This window comes from Chelonoidis abingdonii, chromosome 19, assembly GCF_003597395.2.
Source record: "Chelonoidis abingdonii isolate Lonesome George chromosome 19, CheloAbing_2.0, whole genome shotgun sequence".
Taxonomy (NCBI): domain Eukaryota; kingdom Metazoa; phylum Chordata; order Testudines; family Testudinidae; genus Chelonoidis; species Chelonoidis abingdonii.
This window is the reverse complement of record NC_133787.1, coordinates 17,482,247-17,499,822: the sequence shown is the minus strand read 5'-3', so window position 1 is coordinate 17,499,822 and position 17,576 is coordinate 17,482,247. Positions and strand designations below refer to the sequence as shown.

General features: G+C 42.1%; 1 long non-coding RNA gene across 3 annotated transcripts in view; it reads right to left on the bottom strand.

The window, feature by feature from the left end:
* The window catches only part of LOC116828665 (uncharacterized), a 72,964-nt gene that overhangs the window by 41,553 nt on the left and 13,835 nt on the right, over positions 1-17,576 (bottom strand). The window contains exon 2 of one of the 3 annotated variants that reach the window (XR_012657262.1): positions 11,362-11,503. The exons of the other annotated variants lie outside the window; for them this stretch is intronic. This is a non-coding gene — a long non-coding RNA (uncharacterized LOC116828665). The remainder of the gene's footprint in view (positions 1-11,361; positions 11,504-17,576) is intronic. 3 annotated transcript variants of the gene reach the window in all.

The window sequence follows — 17,576 nt, the reverse complement described above, 5'->3', positions numbered from 1 at the left end:
GGGGAATAATCACTTCCCTCAATCTGCTGGCAGTGCTCCTACTAATGCAGCCCAATATGCCATTAGCCTGCTTGGCAACAAGGGCACACTGCTGCCTCATATCCAGCTTCTCATCCACTGTAATCCCCAGGTACTTTTCAGCAGAACTGCCGCTTAGCCAGTCGGTCCCCACTCTGTAGCAGTGCATGGGATTCTTCCGTCCTAAGTGCGGTGTTGAACCTCATCAGACTTCTTTTGGCCCAATCCTGCAATTTGTCTAGGTCACTCTGGACCCTAGCCCTACCCTGCATTATCACTGTTAGACAGCTAATTTCTTGTACACTGCCTTCTTTCTTATGACTTAAAACAGCAAAGTTAGATGTTCAGGTCTAAGTTGGTGATCCAGCTGATTGCTTCAGATGTTGCAGAGTGGATGGCAGAGATACTACCAGGGTATGATCATTTGAAACATTGGTTGACAAGATATTCCACAGTTTGAAGTCAGTTTCCAGAGTCGCAAATACGACTGTATCTCAGTCCCCATGTACGGAGGAGGTAGGTTCCTCTGATATGTGATGTGCAAATGCAGTTCAAAAGTGGACCATGGGAGGGAAAAGCAACTAGGTTCTTTGATCGGGTCCTCAATGAGATGTTTGTTCAGGATGTTGGCATCCTTTCACTTTGCTTGCCACCAGGAGCGGATTTTCCATTAAACAAACAGGCAGTGCTGCGTGGAGATCCCCTGCCCTGCCTAAGAGCTACTGCCAGGGTGGGGTATGCCAGTCACTTTGGGAGCTGTGCCATCCAAGGTGAGCCCCCCCGCCTGCCTCCCACATCCCAACCCCCTGCCCCAGCCCAGAGCCCACACTCAACATGCAAACTCCCTCCCAGAGCCCGATCCCCACACTCTCTCCCACACTCCTGCCCCAGCCCAGATCCCGCATCCAGCACCCAAACTCCCTCTCAGAGCCCAACTCCTGCACCACCTCCCACACCGCAACCCCCTACCCCAATCAAGGTACCTCACTTTATTTTCATTTACTTCCCATTACTTACAATATAAGAGGACGATGAAGGGAAAAAAAGAATGAAAAATGATGGGGAGATAAGAGAGAGTGTTCTTTTTCTTGGCTGGGTCCCAAGGGGGGCCCCACAAAAATGAAGCTGTGCACAGGTCCCCACTAGCTCTAAATCCACCACTGCTTGCCACTGATCTTCAGGGGAAACCCCCCGAGTCTTCATGCTCTTGCACTGAAAGCCAAAAAGATTTTCTAGATTTAAGTCAGAATATTGGTATGCTTTTTAGGCCCTCATGTATTGGGAGATCTTTATTCCCTAGAATATAATAGGACTCCTGAAGAATTCTCATGTCATGACAAATTTGGTGTAGGTGGTATGGGAAGCCATGGTTGTGATGTTGATTTTACTATGCCCATAATGATCCCTATGGCAGTGTTGAGAATTGATGAGTGATGTGTGGGAGCTCTGTGGTGGAGTACATGAGGGCCAGTGAAGAGGTCTCAAGTACTTGCATCAGCTCCCCCAGTTGTTCCTGCCAGTTTCTGGATGAGATTTACATGCATCTTTATTTTGTTGTGGATATTTTTCAAGTGCTGGTGGTATGTCAGTCTAATGTCATACCAAGATGTTTTGGGGGTGGGATAGTGTTTTATTTGCTGTCACAGAAGCCCCGGTGCAGTTCCACACTAGTCCTTTGATTGTTTAAATGGAACGCCCACAACAGTCTTGCGGTTCGGTTTTAGCCACGAATGTCAGAAATGCGATTTGTTCTATGGTAACTAAATCCTGTGCATGTGCAGTTAGAGCAATGTCATCAGCATAGGCAAATTTCCAAAAGGATGATTGTGGAAGGTTGCTGGTATTGATATTGAATCCTAGGACTGATCTCTGTGGTAAACCATTGTTGAGAGTATGTAGCCTACTGGCCTGGTCACCAAAGAAAATGCAAACCCTATTATTTGACAGAACTTCTCAGAAGAATTTTATCTTGCATTGCATGGGATAATTTTGCTAGCTTTCAGAAGAAGGCTGTTCTTCCGCATGGTGTGGTAGGCAGCAGATAAGTCTAGGAAAGCTGGGGTAGGTGATGACAATCTTATATTCTGCCATGTTCTGTTGTCAAGGCACAACCAACATCATCAAAATGGCATCCAAATATTGCTCAGTGAAGTCCCATATTGAACAGCAAAAGGAAATGATTTTCTTACAGGTGTCCTGGCAGAAATGGGTCTTGCGAAGGCATCTGAATGCAGAGAGGGTAGAGACCGTGTAGTACAACTTCAGAAAGTCACCCGATGTATAGGAGCTGGTGAGAATGATATTGTGGAGATAGTTCTAGGGGTGAGCAGACTAACCATGTGTCCAGGCTGGCATCTTTGATAGAGCTGAGGAGACTTGAGTGACGCAAAAAAGGAACAGGGCCAGATAAATAGGAAGAGGTAGAGTTCTGTAAGACCTTGAAAATGAGGACAAGAAGTTTGAACTCAATGTGGTGAAGAATGGGAAGCCAGAGGAGGGATCCAAAGAAGATGGATGCTTCATGATTCAAGTGAAGGGCAAGGAAGATGGCCTTGTGAGCAGTATTTTTGAAGGGCTGGAATGGAGAAATGTGGACGTCAGGGAGTTTGGAGAGGAGAAGGTTACAATAGTTAAGATGGGAAGCAATGAGAGTCTGAATGAGAGTTTATAGGGACAGAAAGAGGAGGGCAGATCTTATAAAAGCTGTGGAGGAAGAAATGGTAGGATTTGAACACAGTCCAGATGTATGGGGCAAGGGAGAGGAAGGCGTTAAAGATGACTTCTGGTTTGTGCCTTGGACTGAGAGGGAGGGTGATGGTGATGTCAAGAAGAGCAGAGAAAGGATGCAGGGAGAGCAGAGGGCTTAGGAAGGAAGATTTCTTATAGACGGGGATGTTTCTTGTATACCACCTGTTTTTGTTGGCATTGTCAGTATGGACTCTGATTGTGGAAAGCAATGCACTTAATAGCACATACCCACGTGCTGACACACATTGGCAGGGGAGTGTAGGAACTTCCATTGCTACTGCCCATATTGTCTCTGTTCTGTAAATAAACAGAAGACTTCAGTCCATGACTAGCATTCTGGCATCTTTCACTATCCATTAAAAAGATTTTTTTCCAAGCAATGTTTTTCATTCTTTTTTTAAAAAAACCTGAACCCCCTTTGAATTGGAGGATATACAACTTTTAAAAGCAGGGAACTCTGCGAAAGGAAGTAAAAATGATTGCTTATTGCTGCAGACATCACTTATGGCTGCAGATTTCTTTGAGTTTCATGCAAGTCATGTTGAACAGCTGTTTTCTGAAGCGATGGCAGCTAGTCAATCCCCAAAATTTCTCTCAGACTTCTGTAAATGTTAACTCATCAGTATCAAAACGATTCTCAGAGGGGCTGATCCCCAACAACACAGTGACAGAAGTGTGGGGGGGGGGGATGCATGGTGCTGCTTTGCACTTTCTGCACTTCAAGCCTTAGCTGCCTAAAACCTGGGCACCCAGAAATTGTGGACCCCAAAACCAGGGACTAGTTGTGAGAATTTTTCTATAGTGGATAGGGGATGGAGTGGCCAGTTCAGGTACGGGAAAGATAATCTTTCCCATCTCGAGCTTCCAAGGAGATCTTCAGCCACAAACCCTTTTCCTAGAGCCAGGCCCTTTACCCTGGCAACTAGGGGAGAAAAGGGCAGCACAGAAGCAATTACACTAACTCTATGCCAGCAGAAGCTTCTCTGATGCTAGGGGCAGCCTCCTGTGGCTGCTTACAATAGCCCAAGGACTGTTTTGCCTAGATTATATGTAGCAAACTGGCCACACTGCAGAGCAGGAGCTGGGCTGAGGTGAGACCCTCGCTCTTTACCTGCTTAAATTTTATAGCATGCTACTGGGGTGGCGATGGGGGGAAGTAAGATGTATTCACGCCTGTAAAAGTTGACGTCAGGAGCTGGGTGGCGTGTGCTGTGAAGGAGTTAGAGAGCTTTCTTGTTAAAGCAGGAAGAATGTATAGCCCAAAGTTGCAATAAATCTCAGTTCCCTAGGGCCCTCAAGGTATCTCCACACAGCCCTGTCAGCACAGAGTGGTAATGTAGCAGAACATATCATGCTACTATCAATGGCCTCCACTACTGAAATGGGGCTTCCTTGTGGCTGCCAGTTTGGGAACTATACTTTCATAAGTATAGCATGGATGAAAAGTGAGTCTCTCCCAATCCAGGGTATTTGTACAAGCCTTTGAGGACTGGGATGATCACTAATCTTAGTTGGCATGATTCAGTTTCCTCCACGCAGTGCCAGTTGAGACGATTCTGCTAGTAAAAGGCCCCAGCAGTTAGTGTGGTATGAAAAAGTTTATTTCATCCCACAAATGGGATATGAAAACAACAAAATGGTGTATCATTTAAAAGTGAACAATAGCAGCCCCATATACAAACAAAACCAGTCGTGCATTTGTATTATCTCTTTAAGAGTTAGGATACTGTTATTTTGGTAAACAATTGCACAGGAATCTGAAAGCTTTATTATGGAAAATTCCTCACAAAGATATTCTTTCAAGCCGGGAAGGGGAAATTGGATTAGAAACCATGTTATGTAAATTTATTGTTCCAAAAGCCAAAACCCAGCTCCACAGATTGCACAACACACTTGCAAGAGAGAGCCAAAATCTGTTACATAAAAATGGAATGCTGGTGACAATTCAGCAACAGCTACTGACATTCTCATCTGGTCTTGTTGGGATAAACAAGGCATTTATTGTCACTTGTTGTTTACTAGAGCAGATTCTGTGCAACTTGTCTTTTTTCTTCCACTTTCACAGCATAAACAAAGAGATCAATGACTTTTTCTTCTAAAAAAAAAAAAAAAAAAAAGACTGGGCAGAGTGGATCATGTTGACATCACTCTGCTGTTCTTTTAAATGCTGAAGGAGCTGTAAACTGATGGTATAATCTCAACTGCTAAAGGAAGTGGGAGAGGCAGAGGTCAGCAGGATGGATACTCCACAGAGCAATGGAAAAAAAGAGGGGCAACCAAACAAGATGAGCTCTTCTGAGTGTGGAGAACACCTAGCTAATCAACCCCACAAATTTAAATCAACATGACAGAAAAAGGTTGTGTGTATTTTTAAAGGACCTGATTGCGTGTGTCCACTGAACTGGATAGGTCCAGGTAAGCACTGAAATATTTCCTATTTCAGCTGGGCAGAACAGCTAGTGAACTGGATTTTTCAGCTAGAACCAGCCTTTTCATAGGAGGTTGATCTCACAATGCTTCACATGGTCTATCCCCGGTGGCTCGGAGTAGGATCTACCTGCTTGCCACAGGAAGCAGAGAAATGGAATGCTTCCCCCATCCGTCCCACCATCTACACAGAGCAGTGTAACTTTCTGACTATCACATGTACTAGGTGACTTAGGGTTTACTAATTAAGAAGCAAGTGTCCCTTGTCAGAGTCCTGACTTACTGTCTACCTTTCTGCCTTTCCAAGCTCTGTCACATACTAAATATGCCACAAAGGAAAATGGACCAAACTTTAGACAGTTAAGGTTCACCGTTACACAAAGGTTGCATCCAGTGAATTATACCAAATGTATTTTAAAATGTGTTGAGTCTGTGGATCTAGCTGATTGAGTGCCTCAATACCTAATTTACTTCAGTTAAAAATTTTTGCAAGCAGAGTACCTACAATTTCTAGCTTTGTTAAAACTGAGCAGTTTTCTGTTGGGCTTACAAAACTTTTCTTGCATGACTGTATGTATAACAAGTTACAAATACAGAGAGCTATCTAGCTAGAGTCTTTAAAAGAGAAGTTTAATGAAAAGGCATTTGTTTCCATAATATGCTTGTAATGGATCTTGTACAGCTATTAAAATGTTATTTTGCTCATATAGCTACTACTATATTCCAAAATGTTATCCTGAGTGCAAATTTAATTAACAATGATCAGTGCAAACAGTTAGAACACACATATTGCATCTTTGTTCTTCCATTACAGTGAATTTACAAAAAAAAGTATAACACAGTATACTGTTACCTTTTAAATGCTAAACACTGCGGGTCACATCCTGTCATGTTTACTCAGATGATTCATTCTCCCTAATATACATTGTCCCAGTGGCTCCAGAGTGGCAGCAGGGAGACTGTACTGTCCTCTCTGCCACCTGCATGTCAACGTGGGAATGACCTCATTAGGTCCTGTTAAAATCTTTAGTATACTGAGCAGGTTCAGAAGAGATCTTGTCCCAGACCCTTACCAGTGGTTTTAGTGCTTCCTATTACGAGTAATCTCATGCTTTTTTAAACTAAGGTAAAACAGACATAGAAGCACCAATCAGATTAGACCCACTGACTTTAAATTTTAAAATAAATATCCGTTGCTTGAAACTTTCCAGCAGTGATTCTTAGCTGAACTAACATTGGCTAAGATGTCAATGGACTACTAATAGCAGTTAGCACTATTCATAGCAGTAAGAGTAGGATCAGATCCCTAGCTAAAAGATTGTTCCCCATGGAGAACTAGCCACATTCTAAGTTTGAAATGGTTTTTTGTTCAGTTATTTCTCAGTTAATAATTAGCAAAAAACAAAAGAAGAAACTGTATTTCCCACCTTCCCCCTCCATTCTCACATAATCAGGATAAATAAACTTCACTCAACCTTTGGACCTAAGCATGGGAAATTTTGACCTCAAAAAATGAAGCATTTTCAGAATGTTACAGACTGGTGTTAAGGTGTTTGAAGGGTACTCCCTATATAACATCCATTACACCCAATTTAAAAGCAGAATGCTTGTTGTTAGTGTTTCATCTGTTTAAACATGACATTTATTGATTTATTAATGAGGGAATTCTTTGATGTAACTGCAGGCTAATTTAATTAGATCTCTCTTCCTTTGCAGCAACAGTTCTGTAACCAGGTCCTGTTGTCTTTTCTGGTGGTCCACAGAATACAATGTTTTGAGATCCACAAAGTGAGGGATTGGGAGAGGAGATGGGTCAATATTTCTCCTGCAAAGTTGTCAGCAGAATAAAAGTTGGAAAACCACTGAATTGGGTTCTTTGAGAAGCACTGATATCTAATAGTTTTAATCACTCTGATTTCTTTTTAGCTCTGTAAAATGAGGCACAGGTAATACCTGAAACTAAGGAAGCAGCCATGTATACAGTCATACAAGATAAATGTATTCACCACTTCTCCACTAATATATATCACAATTGGCTTAAAAAAACCTGTCAGTATTGTGCAATATAACAAGACATACTAATATACCCATAAAACAACCTAGTCCAACATTTGTACTGCTAACTGCCCTCTAAGGCAGGGAGGATTAAATGAGTCTAGAATGCAATTAGAAGCTGTACTGAATCCAGAGCTCAGTAATTAATTGTATGTACCGGGAGGGGGTGTACTAGAAGAAGACTTTTTGCATCTCTGATTTTTAAGATTGTATGATTATAACATTAAAATCAAGAAAGTTTACCATGCCTGCACAATCATCAGCCCTTCCTACACAGCCAAACGATGAGTGACTAGTCCATATATCCTAGCTACCTCTGAGAGGTATGAAATCATCCTGGACATGCCTTAACAGATCCTACATTTTATTAGTACTAACAAATAACAAAAACCAAATACAAAGACAACAAGAGACACATTCAATCTCAGCATTATTTCACACAGTTATCCACACAATGGGCTAGACACAATTATTTGGGGCCACATACACGATCATCTCCTTTGTAGGCCCCTACATCAAAGTTGGTGCTTTACCCAAGTTCGGAAACTGTGTTTATACTGGATATCTGTCTTGGATGGTTTATCTGTCTTGGATGGTTTAGACACAACAAATCTTGCATCTTGGCAGAGGGTTAGGCTAGCTGTCCCTTGTGGTCCCTTGTTCTAACCCAATGATTCTACGATTGCATCCAACGAAGTGGGTATTCACCCACAAAAGCTCATGCTCCAATATCTCTGTTAGTCTATAAGGTGCCACAGGACTCTTCGCTGCTTTTACAGATCCAGACTAACACGGCTACCCCTCTGATACTATGATTCTAGGTTACACATGGTTCCAGCTAAAGAGTTTTCTGAGTATATCTGGCTAACAAACATACATGAGGTCAAACCAGCAGACACAGTGTATATCTTTACAGCATCCCTACCTTGCCTATAATAGGACTCTTAAATGTGGTTCTCCATAGTTTGGCCCTGTTGTAGAAACTGGTTTAGCTGGAATCAGGTTTTCAACTACCTTCTCAACCGTGGTCACAGGTCCAGCTAGATACTCATGGATTCTTTGCAGCTTCCTCGCCACAATGGCTGTGCTAGAGATGAAGTTTTGCAAATGAAGTTACAGCATCTCTCTGGACCCTGACTTAGGATTTTACTTATCTCCTTGGGCACAGAGATCAGGGTCCTCTAGTCTCCTTTGAAAAAGGTAGTGGACTGCTTCACAGTCAGTTCTGGCCTGATGTTTTTCTTTGGATGTTGGCATTCCCCAGATGATCAGAAGAGCATTTTGGCCATGTATCTTTACAGTTCCCTAAAAATTATTTTAAAAATTGAAGTTAAATAATAGATGGTTGATTAAACAGACCTCTGTGAAAGGTCTTTCTACTTAGAGCTCTAAATCTCCAGCTCTCAGACTGCTTTTCATTTGTTACTACATTTGAATCAATGCCAAGGAACGCAGACTGTTAGTTAAGTTTCCTTTGAAACTTCAGGCAGTAAGCTAGACAAATTGTGCAATCTTTTTAACTTTTGTCAAGACAAATTTGCACATGGCAAGACACTTTCAATAAAGCAGGTGGAATGTGATAATGTAACAACCTTACTAGGGGACAGTTTTGTAAAGTTACTTAGGCACCTACAGATGCAGAAAGGCACTTACAGATAGATTCACAAGGTGAACATTTAGGCATCATATCACCTAGTGGAATTCACAACCCTGAGTTGGGTGCCCAGGTTTCCTGTACAATGAGTGGGGATAATTAGGGATTCATAGAAACCAGCACACTGAGCAGGGAGCCACCAATGCTAGCCACTACAGCAGTGTTTCTCAAACTGGGGTCGCTGCTTGTCTAGGGAAAGCCCTGGTGGGCCGGGTCGGTTTGTTTACCTGCCCCGTCCGCAAGTCCGGCTGATTGCGGCTCCCCCTGGCCGCAGTTCGCTGCTCCAGGACAATGGGAGCTGCTGGAAGCGGCGCGGGCTGAGGGACTTACTGGCCGCCGCTTCCAGCAGCCCCCATTGGCCTGCAGCAGTGTACCATGGCCAGTGGGAGCTGCGATCGGCCGGACCTGCGGACGGGGCAGGTAAACAAATGGGCCCAGCCTGCCAGGGGCTTTCCCTACACAAGTGGCAACCCCAGTTTGACAAACATTGCACTACAGAATGTGAGTGAGTCAGAATGTGAGTGAGAATAAGAGGGGTGTGGCCTAAGTCTCACACTTCAAAAGGAGTTAGGAGCTTAACTCTGGACTGGAGAGAGTGGGAGATGCTTCCCTCTATCTGAAATTCTCAGGTATGAACCCCCTCCTGGGTTTAGTGACTAAGCTGGGTCAGCCCTTTCTCATGAAAAATCAGTAATGATGATGCCCTAACACTCCCAGAGTAGTTGTTTTTGGACTCCTTTTCTCATTCATGATTAGCGATTGCAGTTTATGGTGTGACCCATGGTTTGTCTTTAAAGAGGCATTTGCTAAATCAAAGTGGATCCAAATTTATCATTGGTGTAATTTCACTGCAGTCAATAAGTTATGTTGAGAATGATTTTGAACCATACTGTTTAAGAAACTGGTCAAATGTTTTTCTATAGCAAGTGGTATGCACTTAAGAAGAAGAAGAAGATTAAAAGTACTGGCAGGAGATACTATACATAAGAAAACTTGTTAACTTTAGTCTATATCATGGATAAGACAGGCTACTAATGGGCACAATGAAACATGGACAAATTCAACCCCATTATAAGCTGGTATCTTCACTGAGATGAATGAAGTTGCAGCTGTACCTGCTTCCACTAAGGCTGAATTTCCCTTATCACTCCAGTCCAAACTAACTTCCCAAAACTTCAAGCTTTTATTAAAGGCCTAAGGATGATGTGTCTTGCTCTCTACACAACATGCATATAGGAAGGAACCACACCGGCAGAGTGGGATTAAAATATCCATGTTTACTATTTACAGCATGCATGGCCTAGCTACGTATACACACTGCAGCTTTGACACAGGTCTGGTGCCTTCTCAAGCCTAGAAGACAGGGATGGCCATTCAAGTGCTCACAAATTGTTTAAAGGGATGCTACTCAATTCCCATGTATGACATATAATAAAGAAGTACATTACAAAGCTATACAGAATTGCTAACTTTAGTACACAATGAGAATGATCAAACTAATGTGGAATAGCACGGTTTCTGTTCTAGAATGAGTGCCTGGCATGCTGTTAGTGCTACACAAACACAAAACCAACTGACCAGATACGTATCCAATACCAATGTGATCACTTTGCATGGACGTTACAGCCCTTTCTTTCCTTTGTTCTTTAAGTGTTTGATCTTTGAAGTCAATGGCAAATCTCCCATTGACTTCAGTGGTGCGATATAAGGCTCTAAACTGCATAAATAATAAATACAACAACATTTTCCTGGTTTTATATTTATTTCACATTTAAACAGAATTCCTGAACATGTTGCCAAACTAAGGGTATGTGCAGCTTACTTTAATCACTTGCAACTCACAAGGTCCATTTACGCTTCCAGTTCATTTCAGCACACTGTAGATGTCATCTTCTTTATAATATTCACTTCCCAGTACTGTAATTGATTTACCATAATCATCCAGCTAACTTGACCCATAGAATTACAACTGGAATTACTGATTAAGATTACCCACTTAAATTTCCTATATTGTATGGGAATATGCATGGGGGATTGTACTATGCAAAACTTATGACAAGATCACATTCGTAGGCCAGGATATTCTACAGTGCCTCATCAGCAAAAATTGGACATTAGTAATACAAATTGGTATTGACCCTGTTACTTTTGTTACTACTCTACAGTAGCTCTTGCAAGGCAAGTAGAATCTCTAAGCTTACCATACAGCATGACTCTTAAATAAAGGAACTCTTCACAGTATTAAAGTGCCAGACCAGGCTTTCAGCAGATGGAGTTAATTAACAAATGCAGCATACCAGGCCAGTAAAGAATGTCCCAAAACAGTACGAACTGAAAGCAGAACTTCATATGTGGAATATCAATTGCATACAATTTGCTAATTGTTTTCCCTTTAAAATCTTATCTTAGATTCACCTTGTTGACTACCCAAGCATATAATACGGGAAATTTATACTCACAAAGTGTGTATCATGGGGAAGGTAGGGGAATCTATAGCTTTTTGGTGGAAATTTTTTCATGAGATTTCCTGTTGATTTGTTCTACTTGGATATCCAGCTAGTTTTCACTGGCAGGATTTACTGCTGTTGAAGGGCTGGAATGCTGAAGGGTTTACACACCCAGAGACACACACACAGACACACGCAGAAAGAGAGAGAGAGATCTCTGATTTACATGCTTTGGCAATTCTAAAAATGCCAAATCTAAGTCAAATGCAGCACATGAGGAAGATTATTTCTCTTCCATAGCGCATACCTTAGGCAAGTACTGTGTGTGTGTTAAATTCTATTTTATCTACTCTCCTACATAAAGGGAACCAACAGTACTTGTAAAATAGTCTCCTGGAATGTTAATGGCCATAACAGTATGCTAAAGAAAAAGAAGGTGCTTAATTATCTTAAGAAGCTACCTCCTGATACTGTAGGCATACAAAAGACTCATCTCACAGGTGATGAATCAGCTAAATTAAAATAAAACTTGGACTGAAGAATATATTTTGCATCCTATCAAAGGAAAAAGCAAAGAGAAAATAGAAAACTCTTCATTCTAAATTATGCCATCTTTATCTGACAAAGAAAGTAGAGATGTACCTGTATCTGGAAATATAAACAGACAAGGAACTATCTTAATAAATCTTTATACCCTGATGAAACAAGCAAAGAATTTACTAATAGTATTCTTTTAGACCTTACTCCATAAGTTGAAGGGTATCTTATTTTTATTTAGGGAAGTCAGACTTCGAGCTACACAAAAAGTCTGATAAAACATTAATATGTGGAAAGAAGGAAAATATGATAAGCAATCTTCAAAATCAGTCTCTGAAATGCAGTTGGTTGATATGTGGAAATAATCGCATTTTGGAAGAAAAGACTAGAAAATATATTGGAATAGTCAGTGTTCATATTCCAGGATAGAATGTTTATGTTTGTCAATTGTAAACCTTTATATAGAGACTCTAAAACTGGCACAGACAATATTATTTTTTCAGAACGGACCTTAATGTGAGCTGCTGTAGAAACTGTAGAGATGGAAAAAACAAGGAAAGCACTGAATATGAAATTATACTCTACATCAGAACATCAGTGTCGCAGATTTAAAATGCTGGAATATGTGATATTAAATGATATAGGAGTTACCAGTTATGGTACTTTGTGGGATGTAGCAAACATTGTAATTTGAGGGAAATTACTTGGAATGGCTAGCAATGTAAAGAAAAAAAAACGACATGGAAGAACTGCTTTCCTTGAGAAAGAAAAAGGAAGACTGGAGGCTCTGCGTAAGAGCTCATAAGAACAGCTATATTGGGTCAGACTAATGGTCCATCTAGCCCCTTATCCTGTCTTCTGACAGTGGCTGGTGCCAGATGCTTTAGAGGGAATGAACATAACAAGGTAATTTTGAGTGATCCATTTCCTATCATCCAGTCCCAGCTTCTGGCAGTTGGAGGTTTAGGAACTTCCAGAGCAAAAGACATTACCTTGACCACCTTGCCACCTCAATGTGGGACAGTGTCTTAGATTTGTCACCTAAAAAGAATAGCTTAGGTGAGAGGATCGCTCCCACATCCTCTGCAGTGAAGGCAGATGCAAACGATTCATTTAGCTTCTCTGCAATGGCTCTGTCTTCCCTGAGTGCTCCTTTAGCACCTGGATTGTACAGCGGCCTCACTAACTGTTTGGCAGGCTTCCGGCCTCTGGTGTTTTTCAAAATAATTTTGCTGTTAGTTTTTGTGTCTTTAGCTAGTTCCTCTTCACATTGTTTCTTGACCTGCCTTATTATACATTTTCATTTGACTTGCCAGAGTTTTTGCTCCTTCCTACTTTCCTCACTGGCACTTGACTTCCAATTTTTAAAGGATGCCTTTACTGCCTCTTTTTCTCTGCTGTTTAGTCATGGTGGCAGTTTTTGAACCTATTTTTTATGATTTATTATTTTTGTTATTTATTATTATTATTATTTGGGGTATACATTTAGTTTGAGCCTTTCTTATGGTGATTTTAAATAGATTGACTGCAGTTTACAGGCATTTCACCTTTATATTGTTCCTTTTAATTTCCATTTAACTAGCTTCCTCATTTTTGCGTAATTCCCCTTTTTGAAGTTAAATGGTACTCTGGTGGGTTTCTTTGATATTTCCCCCCCTACTAGGATGTTAAATTTAATACATTTTTGTCACTATTAGTGAGCAGTTCAGCTACAGTAGAACCTCAGAGTTGCCAACACCTCAGGAACAGAGGTTTTTTGTAACTCTGAAATGTTCATAACTCTGAACAAAATGTTATGGTTGTTCTTTCAAAACTTTACAATTGAACATTGACTTAATGCACCTTTGAATCTTTACTATACAGAAGAAAAATGCTGTAAGAAGCATCTTTAATTATGACTACAATAGAGAACTAGACCTGATTAAAAAAGAAACTTGGAAAAATTAACAAGTTAACAATAGTTACCTCAACTACTGGAAAGCCTAATAATTGAGAAAGTAGCTTATCAGAAAATATTATATACTACTTTATTTCAGAGTTTATACTACTGAGGAGCATCAGGAATAGAAGGGATTTTTTTAATTTCCTTTCGTAATTGTTTCCAGCTGTGTAGTGTTTCAACAGAAAAAAAATGACGTACAAATAACTCAAGATATAACTGAATTGAAGACAGTTTTATTCCAGGATTCTCCATGGAAAGGAATAATAGGTAGAACAAAGGGAACAAAATAAGCCTTAAAGAATGGGGGAAAGCAGTTGACTTCTAAATATAAGAAAAATGTAATCAGGTAATATATGGGGGATGCCATGCTACTGCCTATAATTTGATGGGAACACCATATCACTCGTACATAGATTCTGTTCCTCTGCTTCCAGATAATGGGCTATGGAAATTACATTGTTGGAGAAACTGCAGTGGAGAAGGGAGCTTGGACCAAATTATATGGTAGTGTCCCAAAATATATAGACATATTGCCAGAAACAGCAACTGTCACCAAAAATGAAAGGTATTGAGATCTCCCTGCTGGGAATAATGAGGAAAATATAAATGTAAAGCTGCATGATCTCCTTTCTTAAGTGACATAACAGAGCATCCTTAGGTGCTGCAGCACAGGAGACAGAGACAAAAGGACAATTTAAACTGAAATTGGACAGACCCAACTCAGCCTTTGTGAAGTATCAGATTTTCCAGGTGCCCTGTGTCACCGGAGTATGGTGTACAACTATTGTGGTATGCAGATATTGGCTTTCAAATGTATATAGAGCCAGAAAGATCATGACTTGCTGTTATGCAGGTGTAAGGGGAAAGAAGGGGAGAGAGCAAGAAACCTTCCTCAGCCCTTAAATCATCAGCAGGATTTGCAGCCCTTGCACTTGGGGAACGACAGAACTGCATCCAAGTTAAGCCCCACCAGGAGCAGACCACCACCTCCTGTGCCTACAAACGGAGTTGTGAGGAGACAACTATGCTGCACTTCTACATGTGGTGTAGCAGTATCCATGCTCCCCCATGCACTAGAGAGCTCTGGGGGCTTTCTGCCTATCATAGACTGAAGGGTCTTGGTGATCCTCCTGGAATGATACCTCCACACCACCTCCAGCTCAGGGCTGTGCCTTAAAAGTCACAGTCTAGCCCATAGTGAGTATTGGACTTAAGACAGATCATAGAATATTTATCAGTATTGTTTATTTGTATTACAGCAACACCTGGAAGACTCAACCAAGAGTCTTCATTGTGCTAGGTGCTGTACAAGCAGAGTGAAATACAGTTCATTCCCAGAAGAGCTTACAGCGTAAACAGACAATAAAACAAAGGTTTGGAGGTGGGATATGAGTACAAGAAACAAACTGATGCTTGTAATATATTTAATGTTTTTCCTTTGAGTTTTTGCTGATTGTTGTTTAATAGTTTTCTTTTTGTTTTTAGCTCTAATAGTTCCAGAGCAGGTGAGCTCAAAGGAAGAAAGGTTGAAGGCTCAAGTCAATGCACAGGTGTGATTATTCTAAGGTCTTGGCTACACTTGCAAGTTGCAGCGCTGGTGAGGGGGTTACAGTGCTGCAACTTAGCAGGTGTCCACACTTAGGCCTTGGCTACACTTGCAAGTTGCAGCGCTGGTGAGGGGGTTACAGCGCTGCAACTTAGCAGGTGTCCACACTTACAAAGCTCAGCCAGCGCTGCAACTCCCTGTCTGCAGTGCTGGCTGTACACCTGGGTCCGCTACGGGTGTAGCGAATCCAGCGCTGCTGATGCAGCGCTGCTCATCAGGTGTGGACACTCATCAGCGCTTTTATTGGCCTCCAGGGTATTAGGACTTATCCCAGCATACCTTTTCAGCCTCTTTGGTCACCACTTAGCACTCCATTGCCCTGGGCTCAGGTGACCCGCCCTTTAAATGCCCCGGGGAATTTTAAAAATCCCCTTCCTGTTTGCTCAGCCAGGCGAGGATCTCGATCAGTAGTTGGGGATGAGGAAGCCAGTCGCAGCCCCCTGGGCTTGGTAGTGAGGAACGCCGCAGGGAGCCTGTTCACGGTAAGAAGCTTTATTTATAAGGATGGAAATGTTTTGGGAGCGGGGGAGCTATGGCTGCCTGCAAGCATGCCTAGATGTGGAATAGCCCATTGATTTCCCTGCTAGTGCTCCTTTGCTTTCCCCAAGTCACAGGAAACCCCATGGATTTGCAGAGACAAGCAGCCCCCCCTTCCCCTTCCCAGGTGAGCCGCCATGTGCAGATGGCTCTGTGTTATTTCCCTGTAGCTGATCTTAGCTTTCCACAACTCACAGAAACCCCATGGTTCCAGAGTCAATCATTCCTCCCCTCCCTTCCCAGGTGTGCTGCGTATGCAAGATGGCTCTGTGTTATTTCCCTGTAGCAGAACCAATCAGACCCCCCCTTCCCCTGTGAGCAGCGTGTTGTCGAAACTCACCATGTCATTGTATCAAGCAGCCGTTGTCCAGTCTGTGCTATGGTCACAGTGTGTGTAAATGATGCTACAAATACTCTTAAAAAAACAATGCTGCCTCTGTATTAACAGTTTATCTCTGTGTTTTTTTAAAAGTGACCTTGAGTATCTGCTCCACCAGCGCAGACTTCTGAAAGACTGTGAAAATTAAGAAAAAACCAAAGAAAAACGAAGGGAAGACATGCTGAAAGCAGATATGATGAATGTGTATTCCACAGAAAATAAAAAGTTACAAGAGTGGAGGGGAGAACAAAAGCCTTAAAAGGAGGAAGCTGCCAAGAGAACCACAGATGCGGACTGCTAAGCCTCATGGAACGCCACAACAGACCCATGCAGTCAATGGTTTACATGCAGGCAGAGCACTACCGTGGCTGCCTCACCCCATCCCCAAAACTCAACCCATTGTGCCCACTGTTTCCCCAAAACACCCTTCTCCAGGCATCCTGGTTCTTACCACCACGACTGCCCCGAACACCCAATACTTCACCCTCACAGCCTGATAACTACAACCCTTACCCTTCTGCACTCAACCCCCATCACCATGCAGCATATTAATCCTCAAAGTGCAGCAGCAGTGGCAGAGCCCTCAAGGAAGAACATATTCAAACCTGTGACTGTATGCGTCATCCCACGTACCCCCCTTCCTGTTTTATGTATCTGTATTTTTAATAAAAGGATTTATTGTCTTTTTAAAACAGTTTTTATTATTACAGAAAGTTAAACATACTGTACCACAAGTGAAAAATAGGCACTGCAAATAATTCAACCACTGCAAGATACTTTGCGTGGGCACTGCACTTCAAACTGCTGTGGAAGGCACCCAACACATTACTGTTGGCTTTCAGCCTCAAAGTGCTCCTTTAAGGCATCCCTAATCCTTTGAAGCACTGTGCTGGTAGCCGCTTAGTAGCCCTGCTCTCTGGCTGTGCAAATTCCAGCCTCCAGGCGTTGATTCCTCGGAGTCCATTCGTCACTGAAGGTTTCACCCTTCCCTTCACAAATATTATGGAGGATACAGCACAGCGGTTATATCGCTGGGATGCTTGCTTTCCCCCACGTCTAGCTTCCCGTATGAGACTCTCCATCTCCCCTTTAAACGGCTCAAAAGCACACTCCACAGTCATTCATCACACCGGCTCAGCCTGTTAGTTGAACACGGTCCTTGCTCCTGTTCAAAGCTTCCCTGTATACGGTTTCTGAGCCAAGGCATTAATGGGTAAGCAGGTGTC